This window comes from Podarcis cretensis (genome assembly GCF_951804945.1).
Source record: "Podarcis cretensis genome assembly, chromosome: 13".
Lineage (NCBI taxonomy): Eukaryota > Metazoa > Chordata > Lepidosauria > Squamata > Lacertidae > Podarcis > Podarcis cretensis.
The window spans coordinates 532732-554757 of NC_137182.1; positions in this window are offsets into that span (position 1 = coordinate 532732).

Sequence of the window (22026 nt, forward strand, 5' to 3'; positions counted from 1 at the left end):
ACTGGGGAGACTCAGACAGGACTTCGCCGGTCTAAGGTCGGGACGTAGAGCTGCACGCTGCGGCTTTGAAATGGAGACTGAATCTCAATAAAGACTTTTGTACATAACTACAGCCTAGCGTTGGTCCTCTGTGAGCTGGGACCTGGAGGCAGCTCTGACAGTAAGTCCTGTCTCTAATTTCAAAGAACCTCGCAACGTGAGAGGACGCAGCGAGGGGCGAAGATTGGTGCTTCGCGAGCTCACAAAAGCAGCACAAGATGACTACAGAAGAACGACTGGCAGCTTTGCAAGAAGCCGTGGTACAACTTAACGCAGAAATACGAGCGGCAAGGAGGAGAGAAGAGGAATCAGATGCTGTCTGCAAGGATCTGCAAAACAGGTTGGAAATGTTGACTAAACAGGGGCCACCGGCAGCCAAATCAGAAGGGATCGGGCTCGGGAAGAGAGGGGGGAGCCTGGTGTCGCATTTCGATGGGAGTCTGCAGCAATATCCTAACTTCAGAGCAGACGTAGTTTTTGCGCTAAGGTTGCTGGAGAAGGACTTTAGAGATGAGCAGGAGAAAGTAGGCTTCATACTAACGCATCTCCATGGAGAAGCTAAAGCGTGGTTGCGCAATCTGTGGAGAGATAATGATCCAGCCCTCCAAAACGCAAAAGCCTTCATTAAGGCGATGGACGATTGTTTTTTATCGGAGATAGACGTAGATGTCGCTAGAAAAGAGATTCACGGTCTGAAACAAGGCAGAGCCACTGTAAGGCAATATCATTCCCGCTTTTTTGCATTGGTCAACGCGCTGGGATGGGAAAAGGACTCAGCGTCCGTCAGGGACCTGTTCTGGGAGGGGCTGAACGGGGCTGTGAAAGACGAAATCGCAAGGGGGGAGAGGCCACGGAGCACTCAAGAAGTGGTGCAGAAGGCGTTGACGATTGGTGTGCGGCTGGAAGAACGTCCCTGGAGCAAAGATGAAGGGCGTTGGGGACGCACGCCAGCAAGGGCACCTCCTTTCTTCCCCAGAGACTCAGCGCGCGCTCAATCCACGCCTCCACTGGGAGGGGGAGAGGAGCCGATGGAGATAGGTGGTGCCAAGGCTCAGTCAGCGACCAGAGCCCTCACACCAGGAGCAGCCAAGGTGAAGCCTCCTAGAGGGAACAGGAAGTGTTACATCTGCGAAAGTGCTCAGCATATGGCAAAAGAGTGCCCCCAGAGGCTCCACAAGCACAATGCAGCCTCAGCAAAAGTAACAGAAGCAGCTCAGCAGAGGGAACCGCAGCAGGGAAACGACGAAGTCTGGCTGGAAGCAGAGCCGCTGGGGCCCAGCCAGACGAATCAGTGAAGCAGTCCCCAGGAATCTTACAGCCCACAGACCCCTCCCGCCCAAACCAGTGGTGCAGCTCACCACAACACTCCAGCTTCCCAATGGGCTCACCATGGAAGTGCCTATTACCATTGACTCTGGTAGCAATGCAGACTTTATGGGGGTGGATTTCATCAAGCAACATAGCATAGCGCTCCTGCCTGCCACGATGCCCCTGAAAGTAGTGACAGTCGATGGAAGAGAATTGCTGGGGGGACAGGTGGTACAGCAAACGCCGCCAATGGTGATGCGCATTGGAAATCACCGCGAAGTCATCAGCTTCAACGTCACCCAACTGTCAGACACGCCCATAGTGTTGGGCATGAGCTGGTTGGACAGGCACAGCCCGGCATTGGCATGGTACCAGCGTAAATTGACCTTCTGCTCCTCCTACTGCGCAGAACATTGCATCATGACTAACCAGGAGGACGAGGGGCAAGAGGATGACCCACAGCTACAACTGGGCATGCTGCAAGCTGTACCCGACAAGTACAAGGCGTTTTTGGAGGTCTTCTGCGAGAAGGAAGCGGACAAGCTGCCTCCCCACAGACCCTACGACTGCAAGATTGACCTCCTGCCGGGGGCAACGCTGCCGACCGGAAAACTGTACTCCATGTCTGAAGACGAACTGCAAGAGCTCAGGGAGTTCATAGATCACAATTTGAAGCGGGGATTCATCCGAGAATCCAAAGCAGTGGGGGGCAGTCCTGTTTTCTTTGTGAAGAAAAAAGACACGCCCCAGAAGAGGCTTGTAGTTGATTTCAGAATTTTAAATTCGAAAACCAAGCCCACGGCTTTCCCGATGCCCAAGATCGACGACTTGCTCGCGACGGTGAGAAAGGGACGCATCTTCACCAAGCTGGATCTACGAGGGGCGTACAATCTTATACGCATGCGGGAGGGCGATGAGTGGAAGACAGCCATGTTCACGCCCTTGGGCACCTATGAGTATAGGGTTATGCCTTTCGGTTTACAAAATGGCTCCCACTGCTTCCAAGCCTTCATGCATCACGTGTTAGCGGGGCTCCTATACAAGAAGTGCGTCTGCTTCCTGGACGACATTCTGATCTTCTCGGAATCGCAGGAGGCTCACGAGAGAGATGTCAAGGAAGTCCTGCAAAGACTACGGGAGCACAGGCTTTACGCCAAGCTGGAGAAATGCCAGTTCGACATGACGGAGGTGGATTTCCTGGGCTACAAGCTGTCCGACAAGGGAATCGCCATGGACAGCGCCAAGGTACGATCAGTACTGGACTGGAAGAGCCCGCGCAATCGGAAGGAGGTCCAGAGGTTTGTCGGCTTTGCTAACTTTTATCGCAAGTTCATCAAGGGTTTCGCTATGCAGACGGCGGCCATCACGGACACCCTCAGCTCCAAGAAGAAGAAGTTCATCTGGACGGACCAGGCGGAGCAGTCCTTTCAGAAACTCAAGCGTCTTTTCGCTTCCGAGGAACAACTGCTGCATGTGAACCCCAGCAAGCCCATGAGGGTGGAGACGGATGCCTCCGACAGAGCCGTGGGGGCAGTCCTGTTGCAGCGAGACCCGCAAGGGGATTGGAGGCCGTGTGCTTTCTACTCCAGGAAGCTCAGCAAGTCGGAGCAGAACTACACCATCTGGGACAGAGAGTTGCTGGCCATTCATGCAGCATTCAAGGCGTGGCGGCACTTCCTCATCGGAGCCAAACACACGGTGCAAGTTCGCACGGACCATAAGAACCTGGAGTACTGGCGCACGGCGCGGTTCCTGAACCAGAGACACATCCGCTGGGCGGAGTTCTTTGCGGATTTCGACTTCAGGATAGAATATATCCCCGGAGACAACAACGTCATGGCTGATGCGCTATCCAGGAAGCCGCAGTATCTGGAGGAAGCAGCACCGGTAGCGGCCAAACACATTTTCGCACCCAAGGCGTGGGCATGCGCTTCTGCCACAATAGACCTGGAAGCGATACGGCGCGAGCTGCGAACAGATTCCTTCGCGCGCTCCAAGATGGAGGAGGTGCGCAGCGGCACGGCAAAGGACGACGAGTTCCAGATACGCGACGGACTGCTCCTCCGCAAGGGGGCCATCTACGTACCGGGAGATGAACTCCGCGCGACAGTACTGCAACAGCTACACGACGCACCCAGCGCCGGACATTTCGGCAAGGAAAAGACGGTGGAATTAGTAGCCAGAGACTTTTGGTGGCCCAAGATGCGGGGAGAAGTCGCGGAATACGTCACGAGGTGCGACACCTGCCAAAGGGCCAAGCCAGTACACAGACCGCCGGCGGGACTGTTAGAACCGCTACAGACCCCGTCCGAACCGTGGGAGAGGGTAGCCTTGGACTTTGTCACTGACCTGCCCAGCTCGAGGGGCAAAACAGCAGTACTCGTGGTAGTCGACATGTTCACCAAGATGGCGCACTTCATTCCTTGCGCGAAGGTGGCCACAGCGGAACAGACGGCCAAGCTGTTCATAGACCACGTGTTCAAGGTACACGGCCTGCCACGGTCTATCCTGTCTGACAGGGGGCGCCAGTTCATCTCGAGTTTCTGGCGGAAGCTGATGGGGATCCTGAACGTCAAGGTCAACCTAGCGTCGGCAAGACACCCGCAGACCAACGGACAAGCGGAGAGGGTCAACGCCGTCATGCAGCAGTACCTGAGATGTTACGCCAACCAGCAGCCCTCGACCTGGGTGGACTATCTGCCCCTGGCCGAGTTTGCCTACAACAACACACAACACGTGTCCACGGGGGTGACACCGTTTTTTGCCAACCACGGGCGACATCCCAGGACCTTCCCGGGCTTAGAGAAAGAGGGGGAGGGGGAGCCACAGGGAGCAGAGGCATTGGCAGAGGAGTTACAGGAGGTCCATGAACAGCTCCGTAGACAGTTAGACCTAGCAAAACACGTATACAAGATGCAAGCAGACAAACACAGAAGAGTGGGGGAGGACATACGGGTAGGGGACTGGGTCTGGTTAGCGGCCCAGGCAGTGCCGGCCAGATCCTTAGCTAAGAAGAAGCTAGGACACAAGCAGTTGGGCCCTTACCTAGTCGAGGCACAGATCAACCCAGTGGCTTTCCGTTTGACACTACCGGAGGGTTCCAGAATGCACCCGGTCTTTCATAGATCGGTGCTAACGCCCTACAAGGCACCTCACAGGTTTCAGGAGCCAGGAACAGCTCCCAGTCCGCTTAGAGAGGCACCCATGACAGGGGGGTCGCCGAGGGCGGGGCCACTCAACGAGGTGACGGAGATTTTGGACTCGAGATGGGGGGAAGAGGGAGTCGAATATCTCATCGCAAGGGAAGGTGCCCCGGCCAGCGCCAACAGCTGGGTGCCGTACTATGCGGTGGAGGAGCACTACCTCAAAGACGAGTTCCACGCACTCTTCCCACACAGGCCCATGCCGGAGGATTATTTTGACGAATATCTTTTCACCCCCACACTCTCAGCCAGTACGTTTCAGGGGTTCTCCTCGGTTGAGGAGACGGTTCCAGAGACTACCTCGCCGGAGGGGTCGGTCTCAGACTTGGGTGCGGAGCGCTCTTATTGGTGGGACACTCAACCCGAGGAGGAGTGGCGCAGGAGACTGCTCAGAGGGCCCTGGCACGCAGACTACCCAGAGGAAATGGGGGAACAAGGGGGCATGGACGAGTTGGGGGAGGATCCTGGTTTCGAGCACGCCGGCAACGAGATGGAAGCGGAGGAGAGCGACGTCGATGTACCCGTCACGGACTGGCAGCATGCCAGGGGGGTAGACCGGTATCCGGCATGCACCCCCACAGCATTGGAGCACCCGGAACCCACGCCAGAAGAGGGGGAGGGGGGAAGGGGGGGCTTCGAGGGGGGGATGGATGTCAGGGACTCAGCGGGAGCGCAGGGAGGAGAGGAGATGGAAAGCGAGGGGGAGCAATCCGAGGGCAGCGTAGGAGAATATGACAGCAGCCCGATAGATTCCATGAGCCTCTCCAGCGAATCGGAAGATTCACAGAAGGGGGCGCCGATGGGCAGGGCAAGGGGCGACCCAAGGGGGACACCCCAGAAGCAAGGGGCCAGCGGGGACTCCCAGAGCAGCAGTTGCAAATCAGGACCAGCTTCCCCACCAGAGCGTAGTGGGGGGGAGGAGTCCCAGGTGTCAGAGCCCACATATGCACCACCAGCGAGAGAAGATGAGTCAGGGTGGACCACGCCTCCATCGGAGAGCGAGTTAACGGTTAAGAGGAAAGTTGCAGGCTGGGCGCGCGCGCCAAGTTCAAATGTACAGGCGAGCGGCACAGAAGGTAGCCCGGATAGGGAACCAGGTCCTAAAGCCCGCCGGAAGGAGGGGCAAGAATCGTCAGGGTCAGCGTCAGAGGAGTCCAGGAAGGATGAGACCCTAGCGGGCAGGAGGGCCCAGAGGAGAAAGGAATTTAGGAAGAGGTGGAGCAAAGCGAGAGTCTTAAACTGGTGTGGAGGGGGAGGAGACTCAGACAGGACTTCGCCGGTCTAAGCTCGGGACGTAGAGCTGCACGCTGCGGCTTTGAAATGGAGACTGAATCTCAATAAAGACTTTTGTACATAACTACAGCCTAGCGTTGGTCCTCTGTGAGCTGGGACCTGGAGGCAGCTCTGACACAAACGTTTGTTGGGGGAGACCTAGGTTTTTTTGGGGGGAGTTATTTGTCCTGTCTTCACGCTTTTTATGATGGAGGACCACTGTAGTCACCCCCAACGACACGTTCTCAAGATGGAGGGTGAGGGAACAGCTGCAGTCGCCTGCGGTTCCTGCGCAATGTTTGCCATCTTGCCAAAGGTTGCAGGCAGCTTTACCTGCAGCAATTGCATGCTGATTGCCCGCTTAGAAGACAAAGTCCAGCAACTGGAGGAACGTGTAGCTATGCTCCAAAGAATTAGAGAGCTGGAGCTCTTCTTGGAAGCAACAGAGCACACTGTCTCCACCAAGGAGGAGACTGGTGACTCCCCTGAGAAGGAGGCTAGTTCACCAACACAGGAGCCAGATATATGGAGAAACGTGACTCAAAGAAGTAGGAGGCCCAGGGTTCGCTCTGATTGTTTAGAAATACACAATTGCTTTGAGGTCCTCTCCCCTAGCATGGAAGACGAAGAGCAGACTCCATTTGAGGATCTCTCCCTCATTACAGTCGATCAGGTATATGAAGACGAGCAGCAAAGCCAGTCCTCAGGGAATGTGCAGGCGACCTTGGAACGGACAGCTCACGGAAGAACCCCGACCAGACCTAAGAGGAGGCGTGTAGTGGTGATAGGGGATTCCCTACTGAGGGGAACAGAAGCAGTGATCTGTGGGCCTGACAAGATGTCTCAGGAAGTGTGCTGTCTCCCCGGGGCTAAGATCCAAGATGTAACTGAACGACTGCAAGGAATCATAAAACCCACTGACAAATACCCCTTCCTCTTGGTTCATGTGGGAACCAATGACACTGCAAGCAATAGCCTCCAGAAGATCAAAAGAGACTATGAGGCTCTGGGCAGGAAATTGAAGCAATTAAATGCACAAATTGCCATCTCATCTGTCCTCCCAGTTGAACGACGTGGCCCAGGGAGAGAGGGAAAAATAGTGGAAGTGAACAGCTGGCTTTGCAAATGGTGTAAACAGGAACGGTTTGGATTCTTAGATCACGGACTGCAGTTTCTTGAAGATGGACTTCTGGCAAGCGATGGGCTGCACCTCACAACAGTTGGGAGGAATGTTTTTGCCAAAAATCTCAGAAACCTCATCAGGAGGGCTTTAAACTGATTAATGTGGGGGAGGGAGACAGTGCTCCTGAAGGTAGGAGTCTATCAATTGATGAAGATGATCATCCAAATTGATGAAGATGATCATCCAAACAGCACGCAGGCCTAGTGGTGGGAGGAAAAAATCCTTAAATAAGAGACACGGGGGAATGATTAATGGACTTCAATGTCTGTACACTAATGTACACTGTCCAGAAAGTGGGAGAAGCAACAATAGGAGCAGCCATTTTAGATTTGGTCCTAACCAATGTTGATGACCTGGTTAGTGGGGTAGAAGTGGAAGGATCATTAGGTACGAGTGATCATGCTCTTCTGAAGTTTACTTCAGGAGCAGCCAAGTATACTAGGACTCAATTTCTTGACTTTAAGAAAGCCAACTTCATAAAACTTAGGGAAGTGCTGGGTGAGATCCCATGGACAGTAATACTAAAAGGAAAGGGAGTTCATGATGGCTGGGAGTTTGTTAAGAGGGAGATAGTAAAAGCACAACTTCAGGCAATACCAATGAGACGGAAACATGGAAGGTGCCTAAAGAAGCCAGGGTGGCTATCTAAAGAACTTTTAACTGAGTTAAGATTAAAAAAGGATGTGTACAAAAAATGGAAAAGGGGGGAAACCACCAAAGAGGAATTCAAACAAATAGCCAGCACGTGCAGACACAAAGTCAGAAAAGCTAAAGCACAGAATGAACTCAGGCTTGCTAGAGAGGTTTACAAGCAACAAAAAAGGCTTTTATGGGTATGTTCGTAGCAAAAGGAAGAACAAAGAAACAGTGGGGTCACTCAGAGGAGAAGATGGTGAAATGCAAACAGGGGACACAGAAAGGGCTGAACTCCTCAATGCCTTCTTTGCCTCAGTCTTCTCCGATAAAGAAAACAATGCCCGACCTGAAGAATTTGGAGCAAATGATTCAGCAGAGGAAACACAGCCCAGAATAACTAAGGAGATAGTACAAGAATACTTGGCTAGTTTAGATGTATTCAAGTCTACAGGGCCAGATGAACTGCATCCAAGAGTATTAAAAGAACTGGCAGATGTGATCTCAGAACCACTGGCAGTCATCTTTGAGAATTCCTGGAGAACAGGCGAAGTCCCAGCAGACTGGAGGAGGGCAAATGTTGTCCCTATTTTCAAAAAGAGGAAAAGAGAGGACCCAAATAATTACCGTCCAGTCAGTCTGACATCAATACCAGGGAAGATTTTGGAGCAGATCATTAAGCAAACAGTTTGTGAGCACCTAGAAAGGAATACTGTGATCACCAATAGTCAGCATGGATTTCTGAAAAATAAGTCATGTCAGACTAACCTGATCTCGTTTTTTGACAGAATTACAACCCTGGTAGACAAAGGGAACGCAGTGGATGTAGCCTACCTTGATTTCAGCAAGGCATTTGACAAGGTGCCCCATGATATTCTTGTAAAGAAGCTGGTAAAATGCGGACTTGACTATGCTACCACTCAGTGGATTTGTAACTGGCTGACTGACCGAACCCAAAGGGTGCTCATCAATGGTTCCTCTTCATCCTGGAGAAGAGTGACTAGTGGGGTGCCACAGGGTTCTGTCTTGGGCCCGGAATTATTCAACATCTTTATCAACGACTTGGATGATGGACTCAAGGGCATCCTGACCAAATTTGCAGATGACACCAAACTGGGAGGGGTGGCTAACACCCCAGAGGACAGGATCACACTTCAAAACGACCTTGACAGATTAGAGAACTGGGCCAAAACAAACAAGATGAATTTTAACAGGGAGAAATGTAAAGTATTGCACTTGGGCAAAAAAAATGAGAGGTACAAATACAAGATGGGTGACACCTGGCTTGAGAGCAGTACATGTGAAAAGGATCTAGGAGTCTTGGTTGACCACAAACTTGACATGAGCCAACAGTGTGACGAGGCAGCTTAAAAAGCCAATGCAATTCTGGGCTGCATCAATAGGAGTATAGCATCTAGATCAAGGGAAGTAATAGTGCCACTGTATTCTGCTCTGGTCAAATCCTCAGGGGCGGCTATGCTTCCCAAGGAGTACTATCAGGCAAAATCAGCTTACAAATATGTGCAAAAAAAGGCCAAACAGGAATGGCAACTGAACCGCTGGCACGCACTTATAGCTGCCTCAAATACCCGTAATTCCCGAAAATTCTGGATGCTGGTTAACAGAAAATCTAAAAGATACCCCCTATCAGTTATTCCTGCCCCAGTTTGGGAATCCTTTTTGCCTTACCAGACCTTAATATTAATACAATCGATGGATTCTATGAGCAGCTCCCTCTTTGGCCACCCACTGACCCGGAAGAAATCCACGGACTCATTTCTAATCTCAAAGTTGGAAAAGCCCCCGGTCCTGACCTAGTCCCGGCGGAAGCTATAAAACTTCATGCACACTGGTGGGCGAAAATCCTGGCCGTTACTTTTGATGCCGTAAACAACAGTGGGAAGGTTCCAAGAATATGGAAGGATGCGATTATTATTCCAATTCATAAAAAGGGCTTGACAGATGACCCGGGAAATTACAGGAATATTAGTTTATTGTCAATAATTGGGAAAATATATGCACGGTTCTTGTTAACTAAGCTTACTAGGTGGGCCGAAGAGAACAACCTGATTGGGCCTGAACAGGCTGGTTTTAGACCGAATCAGTCAGCGGTTGATCATGTCTTAGTTTTATACCACGTTGCCCGGAAATATTCCGCCCCAAATAGAGGCCAACTTTGTGCGGCCTTTATTGATTTAAAGGCCGCTTTTGACAGCATCCCCAGAGGATTACTCTGGGGAAAATTAGCACGATGGGGAATAGACAAAAGACTTTTGTGGCTAATAACTAAATTGCATGATGGATCGGCCGCTAGGGTGAGAATCACTCCGGCCGGCGACCTCTCAAATTCAGTAACCATCAATAGAGGTGTTCGTCAAGGATGTATCCTTGCGCCGACCCTTTTTAATCTATTTATAAGTGATATGAGGGCGCCTCTGATAGATTCTCAAGAAACGATCCACGCCCCCCCGTCTTGCCCAATATCGTTGCCCCCTTCTACTCTACGCAGACGACACAGTGATTCTATCTTTTTCAAGAGTTGGCCTTAGGAGGGCATTAAAAATTTTCGATGTTTACTGCAAATCAAATTTTCTTACAATTAATCATGCCAAGTCCAAAGTCCTAATTTTCACTAAGAGTCGAAAAACCTATAATTGGAGAATAGACGGAAAAGCCATTGACCAAGTCTTTAAATTTCAATACTTGGGAGTCCTTCTCCAACACAACATGGGCTGGAAGGTCCATCTTGCATATGTATTAAATAGAGCTAAAGCCCTTTCCTTTGCGCTACTGCCTTTTTTCTTTTCAGATGGGGCTTTCCATATTCCATCAGTGTTAAAAGTTTTCAAGGCAAAGGTGATTGCAACAATAGCATATGTGTCAGAGCTGCCTCCAGGTCCCAGCTCACAGAGGACGAACGCTAGGCTGTAGTTATGTACAAAAGTCTTTATTGAGATTCAGTTTCGATTTTAAAGCCGCAGCGTGCAGCTCTACGTCTCGACCTTAGACCGGCGAAGTCCCGTCTGAGTCTCCTCCCCTTCCACACCAGTTTAAGACTTGCTCCACCTCTTCCTAAGTTCCTTTCTCCTCTGGGCCCTCCTGCCCGCTAGGGTTTCATCCTTCCTGGACTCCTCTGACGCTGACCCTGACGATTCTTGCCCCTCCTTCCGGCGGGCTTTAGGACCTGGTTCCCTATCCGGGCTACCTTCTGTGCCGCTCGCCTGTACCTTTGAACTTGGCGCGCGCGCCCAGCCTGCAACTTTCCTCTTGACCGTTAACTCGCTCTCTGATGGAGGCGTGGCCAACCCTGACTCATCTTCTCTCGCTGGTGGTGCATATGTGGGCTCTGACACCTGGGACTCCTCCCCCCCACTACGCTCTGGTGGGGAAGCTGGTCCTGATTTCCAACTGCTGCTCTGGGAGTCCCCGCTGGCCCCTTGCTTCTGGGGTGTCCCCCTTGGGTCGCCCCTTGCCCTGCCCATCGGCGCCCCCTTCTGTGAATCTTCTGATTCGCTGGAGAGGCTCATGGAATCTATCGGGCTGCTGTCATATTCTCCTACGCTGCCGTCGGATTGCTCCCCCTCGCTCTCCATCTCCTCTCCTCCCTGCGCTCCCGCAGAGTCCCTGACAATATGCAATTCCAATATGGGGGTCTTTTGTTAATCTAACCCAATTGGAGGTAATCCAAAACCAGCTTCTAAGAAGGTTGCTAAAATTACCCAGGTGTGTAGGCAATACTGCTATACGACTCGAACTAAATGTTACATCTCTAGAAACCACATTATGGAAATGCATCCTCTGTTACTGGTTGGCATTATGGCATAAACTTCCAAATCTCCACTTGATACAGTGTCTCTGGAGAGATGACTTCCCTAGCCCTTGGGCAAAAATAATACATGGGAAACGTGTCCTTAGGACTATCTCCATCTGAACTACTAAAATTGGATTTAATTTCTGCCAAGAGAATTATAACTCACAAATTAGAGGAGATGGATTTACAATTTAATATTGCGACAGGTGGTGGCACCTGTTCGCTGATAAACCTTGGCTTAACACCTCCAACGAAACTTCCATCTTATTTAACTACCTTATCTGTGGTGATGCACAGGTATGCCTTTAGATTTAATGTTTTCCCATCAAATGTGTTGGGTAACAGACTCTCCAACGGACAGATCTCACTCCTCTGTGACTGTAAAAGTGGATCTATAGAATCGTTATATCATATAATCTTCTGTTGTCCATTGCATTCGGCTTCACGGTCCAAGTTTCTGGCCCCATATTTATCGAGAATTGCTGACAGACCTCAGGAAGCCCAAATAATATACTTATTAAATGACAAAGACACAAGTAGATCCCTTGCAGTCGCTAGATACCTGATTAATGTCTTATTTCAAAAGAGGAGAAATGGATCACTGTATGACTCTGACAGCTTAGCTAAACTTAAGAACCATCAATAAGTGCCAGAACTAAGACGTATATCTCCCAAAATCTGAGGGATTTGAATTGCGGTTTACATAGAGGGAGCTTATTGTGTATAGTGTTTACTTAACTGAAGTAAAATTGGTTTTATATGGGTGTTTTAACTTGGATTTTATACTGTTTAAATTGTATTGTTTATGGATAAATTTTGATGTATTGTTTTCGATATGGGCCAATGGCCGTAATAAATCAAACTAAGTGATGTCACATAGAGGAGGGAGAAAGGTTGTTTTCTGCTGCTCCAGAGAAGCGAACACGGAGCAATGGTTCCAAACTACAAGAAAGAAGATTCCCCCTAAACATTAGGAAGAACTGCCTGACAGTAAGAGCTGTTCGACAGTGGAATTTGCTGCCAAGGAGTGTGGTGGAGTCTCCTTCTTTGGAGGTCTTTAAGCAGAGGCTTGACAACCATATGTCAGGAGTGCTCTGATGGTGTTTCCTGCTTGGCAGGGGGTTGGACTTGATGGCCCTTGTGGTCTCTTCCAACTCTATGATTCTATGATTCCCACTTGTCCGTCCATTTCCAACAGCAAGAACTGATGGACTGGCTGGCTGGGCTCCCTTACCCACCTGTTTACTCCAAGGCTGCCTCAGCTTCTTGCAACCAGCCCCAGAGGCATCATTCGCCCAGAGAGCTTGTAGCTAGGGCTGTGGCAACAGTCACGCAAGCCTTTGGGAGGCAGAGATGTGAGAGGGCATTAGAGGAGGGAGAGAAGGAAAGAAAGAGGGACAGAGGCCAGTGTTGCCCACACCACCCCTGAAAACTACTGCCTTAGAGGCTAAAGCTGCTGGCCATGTGAGGTGACTGCCTCATGGGTGGGCCAGCACTGCCCATGAGCATGGAGAACATCAGGCCAAGAGACATTAAATGAAAAGACATCCAGATCCTCCAGGTTGTTGTTGTTGTTGTTGTTGTTGTTTAGTCGTTTAGTCGTGTCCGACTCTTTGTGACCCCATGGACCAGAGCATGCCAGACACTCCTGTCTTCCACTGCCTCCCGCAGTTTGGTGAAACTCATGCTGGTAGCTTCAAGAACACTGTCCAACCATCTCGTCCTCTGTCGTCCCCTTCTCCTTGCTCCTGCCATCTTTCCCAACATCAGGGTCTTTTCCAGGGAGTCTTCTCTTCTCATGAGGTGGCCAAACTATTGGAGCCTCAGCTTCACGATCTGTCCTTCCAGTGAGCACTCAGGGCTGATTTCCTTCAGAATGGATAGGTTTGATCTTCTTGCAGTCCATGGGACTCTCAAGAGTCTCCTCCAGCACCATACTTCAAAAGCATCAATTCTTCAGCAATCGGCCTTCTTTATGGTCCAGCTCTCACTACTGGGAAAACCATAGCTCTTACTATACAGACGTTTGTTGGCAAGGTGATGTCTCTACTTTTTAAGATGCTGTCTAGGTTTATCATTGCTTTTCTCCCAAGAAGCAGGCGTCTTTTAATTTCGTGGCTGCTGTCACCATCTGCAGTGATCATGGAGCCCAAGAAAGTAAAATCTCTCACTGCCTCCATTTCTTCCCCTTCTATTTGCCAGGAGGTGATGGGACCAGTGGCCATGATCTTCGTTTTTTTGATGTTGAGCTTCAGACCATATTTTGCACTCTCCTCTTTCACCCTCAATAAAAGCTTTTTAATTCCTCCTCAGTTTCTGCCATCAAGGTTGTGTCATCTGCATATCTGAGGTTGTTGATATTTCTTCCAGCAATCTTAATTCCAGGTAGGGATTCATCCAGCCCAGCCTTTTGCATGATGAATTCTGCATATAAGTTAAATAAGCAGGGAGACAATATACAGCCTTCTTGTACTCCTTTCCCAATTTTGAACCATTCAGTTGTTCCATATCTAGTTCTAATTGTAGCTTTTTGTCCCACATAGAGATTTATCAGGAGACAGATGAGGTGATCAGGCACTCCCATTTCTTTAAGAACTTGCCATAGTTTGCTGTGGTCGACACAGTCAAAGGCTTTTGCATAGTCAATGAAGCAGAAGTAGATGTCTTTCTGGAACTCTCTAGCTTTCTCCATAATCCAGCGCATGTTTGCAATTTGGTCTCTGGTTCTTTTGCCTCTTCTAAATCCAGCTTGCACTTCTGGGAGTTCTCGGTCCACTTGCTGCTTGAGCCTTCCTTGTAGAATATTAAGCATAACCTTGCTAGTGTGTGAAATGAGTGCAATTGTGCGGTAGTTGGAGCATTCTTTGGCACTGCCCTTCTTTGGGATTGGGATGTAGACTGATCTTCTCCAATCCTCTGGCCACTGTTGAGTTTTCCAAACTTGCTGGCATATTGAGTGTAGCACCTTAACAGCATCATTGTTATTGGCAGCATTGTTATTGGCAGTGCTTTCTAAGGCCCATTTGACTTCACTCTCCAGGATGACTGGCTCAAGATCAGCAACCACACTACCTGGGGTTTATGAGCCATCCATATCTATCTGGTATAATTCCTCTGTGTATTATTGCCACCTCTTCTTGATGTCTTCTGCTTCTGTTAGGTCCTTACCACTTTTGTCCTTTATTATGGTAATCTTTGTACGAAATGTCCCTGTCAGGGACTCAGCGGGAGCGCAGGGAGGAGAGGAGATGGAGAGCGAGGGGGAGCAATCCGAGGGCAGCGTAGGAGAAGATGACAGCAGCCCGATAGATTCCATGAGCCTCTCCAGCGAATCGGAAGATTCACAGAAGGGGGCGCCGATGGGCAGGGCAAGGGGCGACCCAAGGGGGACACCCCAGAAGCAAGGGGCCAGCGGGGACTCCCAGAGCAGCAGTTGGAAATCAGGACCAGCTTCCCCACCAGAGCGTAGTGGGGGGGAGGAGTCCCAGGTATCAGAGCCCACATATGCACCAACAGCGAGAGAAGAAGAGTCAGGGTTGGCCACGCCTCCATCGGAGAGCGAGGGAACGGTCAAGAGGAAAGTTGCAGGCTGGGCGCGCGCGCCAAGTTCAAATGTACAGGCGAGCGGCACAGAAGGTAACCCGGATAGGGAACCTGGTCCTAAAGCCCGCCGGGAGGAGGGGGAAGAATCATCAGGGTCAGCGTCAGAGGAGTCCAGAAAGGATGAAACCCTAGCGGGCAGGAGGGCCCAGAGGAGAAAGGAACTTAGGAAGAGGTGGAGCAAAGCGAGAGTGTTAAACTGGTGTGGAAGGGGCGGAGACTCAGACGGGACTTCGCCGGTCTAAGGTCGAGACGTAGAGCTGCGCGCTGCGGCTTTAAAATGGAAACTGAACCTCAATAAAGACTTTTGTACATAACTACAGCCTAGCGTTGGTCCTCTGTGAGCTGGGACCTGGAGGCAGCTCTGACAGTAAGTTCCGTCCCCTTCAAAGAACCTCGCAACGTGAGAGGACGCAGCGAGGGGCGAAGATTGGTGCTTCGCGAGCTCACAAAAGCAGCACAAGATGACTACCGAAGAACGACTGGCAGCTTTGCAAGACGCCGTGGCACAACTTAACGCAGAAATACTAGCGGCAAGGAGGAGAGAAGAGGAATCAGATGCTGTCTGCAAGGATCTGCAAATCAGGTTGGAAATGTTGACTAAACAGGGGCCACCGGGAGCCAAATCAGAGGGGATTGGGCTCGGGAAGAGAGGAGGGAGCCTTGTGTCGCATTTTGATGGGAGTCTGCAGCAATATCCTAACTTCAGAGCAGACGTAGTTTTTGCGCTAAAGTTGCTGGAGAAGGACTTTAGAGATGAGCAGGAGAAAGTAGGCTTCATACTAACGCATCTCCATGGAGAAGCTAAAGCGTGGTTGCGCAATCTGTGGAGAGATAATGATCCAGCCCTCCAAAACGCAAAAGCCTTCATTAAGGCAATGGACGATTGTTTTTTATCGGAGATAGATGTGGATGTCGCTAGAAAAGAGATTCACGGTTTGAAACAAGGCATTCCCGCTTTTTTGCATTGGTCAACGCGCTGGGATGGGAAAAAGACTCAGCGTCCGTCAGGGACCTGTTCTGGGAGGGGCTGAACGGGGCTGTGAAAGACGAAATCACAAGGGGGGAGAGACCACGGAGCACTCAAGAAGTGGTCCAGAAAGCGCTGACGATTGGTGTGCGGCTGGAAGAACGTCCCTGGAGCAAAGATGAAGGGCGTTGGGGACGCACGCCAGCAAGGGCACCTCCTTTCTTTCCCAGAGACTCAGCGCGCGCTCAATCCACGCCTCCACTGGGAGGGGGAGAGGAGCCGATGGAGATAGGTGGTGCCAAGGCTCAGTCAGCGACCAGAGCCCTCACACCAGGAGCAGCCAAGGTGAAGCCTCCTAGAGGGAACAGGAAGTGTTACATCTGCGAAAGTGCTCAGCATATGGCAAAAGAGCGCCCCCAGAGGCTCCACAAGCACAATGCAGCCTCAGCAAAAGTAACAGAAGCAGTTCAGCAGAGAGAACCACAGCAGGGAAACGACGAAGTCTGGCTGGAAGCAGAGCCGCTGGGGCCCAGCCAGACGAATCAGTGAAGCAGTCCCCAGGAATCTTACAGCCCACAGACCCCCTCCCGCCCAAACCAGTGGTGCAGCTCACCGCAACACTCCAGCTTCCCAATGGGCTCACCATGGAAGTGCCTATTACCATTGACTCTGGTAGCAATGCAGACTTTATAGGAGTGGATTTCATCAAGCAACATAGCATAGCGCTCCTGCCGGCCACGATGCCCCTGAAAGTAGTGACAGTCGATGGAAGAGAATTGCTGGGGGGACAGGTGGTACAGCAAACGCCGCCCATGGTGATGCGAATTGGAAATCACCGCGAAGTCATCAGCTTCAATGTCACCCAACTGTCAGACATGCCCATAGTGTTTGGCATGAGCTGGTTGGACAGGCACAGCCCGGCATTGGCATGGTACCAGCGTAAATTGACCTTCTGCTCCTCCTACTGCGCAGAACATTGCATCATGACTAACCAGGAGGACGAGGGGCAGGAGGATGACCCACAGCTACAACTGGGCATGCTGCAAGTGGTACCCGACAAGTACAAGGCGTTTTTGGAGGTCTTCTGCGAGAAGGAAGCGGACAAGCTGCCTCCCCACAGACCCTACAACAGCAAGATTGACCTCCTGCCGGGGGCAACGCTGCCGACCGGAAAACTGTACTCCATGTCTGAAGACGAACTGCAAGAGCTCAGGGAGTTCATAGATCACAATTTGAAGCGGGGATTCATCCGAGAATCCAAAGCAGTGGGGGGCAGTCCTGTGTTCTTTGTGAAGAAAAAAGACACGCCCCAAAAGAGGCTGGTAGTTGATTTCAGAATCTTAAACTCGAAAACCAAGCCCACGGCTTTCCCGATGCCCAAGATCGACGACTTGCTCGCGACGGTGAGGAAGGGACGCATCTTCACCAAGTTGGATCTACGAGGGGCGTACAATCTTATACGCATGCGGGAGGGCGACGAGTGGAAGACGGCCATGTTCACGCCCTTGGGCACCTATGAGTATAGGGTTATGCCCTTCGGTTTACAAAATGGCTCCCACTGCTTCCAAGCCTTCATGCATCACGTGTTAGCGGGGCTCCTCTACAAGAAGTGCGTCTGCTTCCTGGACGACATTCTGATCTTCTCGGAATCGCAGGAGGATCACGAGAGAGATGTCAAGGAAGTCCTGCAAAGACTATGGGAGCACAGGCTTTACGCCAAACTGGAGAAATGCCAGTTCGACATGACGGAGGTGGATTTCCTGGGCTACAAGCTGTCCGACAAGGGCATCGCCATGGACAGCGCCAAGGTACGATCAGTACTGGACTGGAAAAGCCCGCGCAATCGGAAGGAGGTCCAGAGGTTTGTCGGCTTTGCTAACTTTTATCGCAAGTTCATCAAGGGTTTCGCTATGCAGATGGCGGCCATCACGGACACCCTCAGCTCCAAGAAGAAGAAGTTCATCTAGACGGAGCAGGCGGAGCAGTCCTTTCATAAACTCAAGCGTCTTTTCGCTTCCGAGGAACAACTGCTGCATGTGAACCCCAGCAGACCCATGAGGGTGGAGACGGATGCCTCCGACAGAGCCGTGGGGGCAGTCCTATTGCAGCAAGACCCGCAAGGGGATTGGAGGCCGTGTGCTTTCTACTCCAGGAAACTCAGCAAGTCGGAGCAGAACTACACCATCTGGGACAGAGAGTTGCTGGCCATTCATGCAGCCTTCAGGGCGTGGCGGCACTTCCTCATCGGAGCCAAACACACGGTGCAAGTTCGCACGGACCATAAGAACCTGGAATACTGGCGCACGGCGCGGTTCCTGAACCAGAGACACATCCACTGGGCGGAGTTCTTTGCGGATTTTGACTTCAGGATAGAATATATCCCCGGAGACAACAACATCATGGCTGATGCGCTATCCAGGAAGCCGCAGTATCTGGAGGAAGCAGCACCGGTGGCGGCCAAACACATTTTTGCACCTAAGGCGTGGGCATGCGCTTCGGCCACCGTAGACCTGGAAGCAATACGGCGCGAGCTGCGAACAGATTCCTTCGCACGATCCAAGATGGAGGAGGTACGCAGCGGCACGGCGAAGGACGACGAGTTCCAGATACGCGACGGTCTGCTCCTCCGCAAGGGGGCCATCTACGTGCCGGGATATGAACTCCGCGCAACAGTACTGCAACAGCTACACGACGCACCCAGCGCCGGACATTTCGGCAAGGACAAGACGGTGGAATTAGTAGCCAGAGACTTTTGGTGGCCCAAGATGCGGGGAGAAGTCGCGGATTACGTCACGAGGTGTGACACATGCCAAAAGGCCAAGCCAGTACACAGACCGCCGGCGGGACTGTTGGAACCGCTACAGACCCCGTCCGAACCATGGGAGAGGGTGGCCTTGGACTTTGTCACTGATCTGCCCAGCTCGAGGGGCAAAACAGCAGTACTCGTGGTAGTCGACATGTTCACCAAGATGGCGCACTTCATTCCTTGCGCGAAGGTGGCCACAGCGGAACAGACAGCCAAGCTGTTCATAGACCACGTGTTCAAGGTGCACGGCCTGCCACGGTCTATCCTGTCCGACCGGGGGCGCCAGTTCATCTCGAGTTTCTGGCAGAAGCTGATGGGAATCCTGAACGTCAAGGTCAACCTAGCGTCGGCAAGACACCCGCAGACCAACGGACAAACGGAGAGGGTCAACGCCATCATGCAGCAGTACCTGAGATGCTACGCCAACCAGCAGCCCTCGACCTGGGTGGACTACCTGCCCCTGGCTGAGTTTGCCTACAACAACACACAACACGTGTCCACGGGGGTGACACCGTTTTTCGCCAACAATGGGCGACATCCCAGGACCTTCCCGGGCTTAGAGAAAGAGGGGGAGGGGGAGCCACAGGGAGCAGAGGCATTAGCAGAGGAGTTACAGGAGGTACATGAACAGCTCCGTAGGCAGTTAGACCTAGCAAAACACGTATACAAGATGCAGGCAGACAAACACAGAAGAGTGGGGAAGGACATACAGGTAGGGGACTGGGTCTGGTTAGCAGCCCAGGCAGTGCCGGCCAGATCCTTAGCTAAGAAGAAGCTAGGACACAAGCAGCTAGGCCCTTACCTAGTCGAGGCACAGATCAACCCAGTGGCCTTCCGTTTGACACTACTGGAGGGTTCCAGAATGCACCCGGTCTTTCATAGATCGGTGTTAACGCCCTACAAGGCACCTCACAGGTTTCAGGAGCCAGGAACAGCTCCCAGTCCACTTAGAGACGCACCCACGACGGGGGTCGCCGAGGGCGGAGCCACTCAATGAGGTAACGGAGATTTTGGACTCAAGATGGGGGGAAGAGGGGGTCGAATATCTCATCGCAAGGGAAGGTGCCCCGGCCAGTGCCAACAGCTGGGTGCCGTACTATGCGGTGGAGGAGCACTACCTCAAAGACGAGTTCCACGCACTCTTCCCGCACAGGCCCATGCCGGAGGATTATTTTGACGAATATCTTTTCACCCCCACGCTCTCAGCCAGTACGTTTCAGGGGTTCTCCTCGGCTGAGGAGACGGCTCCAGAGACTACCTCGCCGGAGGGGTCGGTCTCAGACTTGGGTGCGGAACGCTCTTATTGGTGGGACACTCAACCCGAGGAGGAGTGGCGCAGGAGACTGCTCAGAGGGCTATGGCACGCAGACTCCCCAGAGGAAATGGGGGGACAAGGGGGCATGGATGGGTTGGGGGAGGACCCTGGGTTCGAGCACACCGGCAACGAGATGGAAGCGGAGGAGAGCGACGTCGATGTACCCGTCACGGACTGGCAGCATGCCAGGGGGGAAGAACTGTATCCGGCATGCACCCCCACAGCATTGGAGCACCCAGAACCCACGCCAGAAGAGGGGGAGGGGGGAAGGGGGGGCTTCGAGGGGGGGATGGATGTCAGGGACTCAGCGGGAGCGCAGGGAGGAGAAGAGATGGAGAGCGAGGGGGAGCAATCCGAGGGCAGCGTAGGAGAGGATGACAGCAGCCCAATAGATTCCGTGAGCCTCTCCAGCGAATCGGAAGATTCACAGAAGGGGGCGCCGATGGCCAGGGCAAGGGGGGACCCAAGGGGGACACCCCAGAAACAAGGGGCCAGTGGGGACTCCCAGAGCAGCAGTTGGAAATCAGGACCAGCTTCCCCACCAGAGCGTAGTGGGGGGGAGGAGTCCCAGGTATCAGAGCCCACATATTCACCACCAGCGAGAGAAGAGGAGTCAGGGGTGGCCACGCCTCCATCGGAGAGCGAGGGAACGGTCAAGAGGAAAGTTGCAGGCTGGGCGCGCGCTCCAAGTTCAAATGTACAGGCGAGCGGCACAGAAGGTAGCCCGGATAGGGAACCAGGTCCTAAAGCCCGCCGGAAGGAGGGGGAAGAATCATCAGGGTCAGCGTCAGAGGAGTCCAGGAAGGATGAAACCCTAGCGGGCAGGAGGGCCCAGAGGAGAAAGGAACTTAGGAAGAGGTGGAGCAAGGCGAGTGTCTTAAACTGGCGTGGAAGGGGCGGAGACTCAGACGGGACTTCGCCGGTCTAGGGTTGAGACGTAGAGCTGCGCGCTGCGGCTTTAAAATGGAAACTGAACCTCAATAAAGACTTTTGTACATAACTACAGCCTAGCGTTGGTCCTCTGTGAGCTGGGACCTGGAGGCAGCTCTGACAGCTGCGCACTCATTTAGGATTGGCGCCGCAACCACGGCCGTGCACCTGGGGCTTCCGGGGGACAGGATCAAAGAAATGGGCCGGTGGAAATCCAATGCGTATAAGTCTTATATTCGCTAGTATGTGACCTACAGCTTTACCCTACTTACCTGCCTCTTCTTTTCTGTTTACCCCCAGCTATGCACAGGAGAAGTGTCTGGATTTGCGGCCACAGCATAGTTCACTGGGCCCGCGTACGAGCGGCGAGCTGCGGCCTGGCACCCAATCTTGGCCTTCCATATGGTGTTCGAGTTTCCTGGTTTTCGAGAAGAGGCATGCTTTGGGAGGAGCTTATGCCATTGCTGTGGGAGAAAGTAGCCAAGCTCGGCCCTCCCGACAGCCTTGTGATTCATTTGGGGGAGAATGACCTCGCGAACAGAAGGAGTGTGGACTTGTTGTCAAGCATAAAAAGAGACTTGAATGCATTTGCAGCTTTGTGTCCCAGAACGACAGTGTTCTGGTCCTCCTTTCTGAAAAGAACTGTTTGGCGCGGTGCACGAAGTTGTATGGCCATTGAAAGAACCAGGAAACTCGTCAATCGGGCGGTAGCCCATTGGGTGCGCTTTATGTATGGCCGAGTCATTTATCATGACCGTATCCGGATCGGCGACCAAGCTTTATACCGGAATGACGGTGTCCACCTATCGGATCTGGGAAACGATATTTGGTTAGCTAGTGTCAGCAAAAGCATTTGGGATTGGTTACAGCTTTGAAGGTATTGGCGGCGAGCCTTTCGGCTCGGGTGGCGGTTAGGCATTGGAATAATGTGTTGTGGTGTGTCGAAGTGCTAGGTG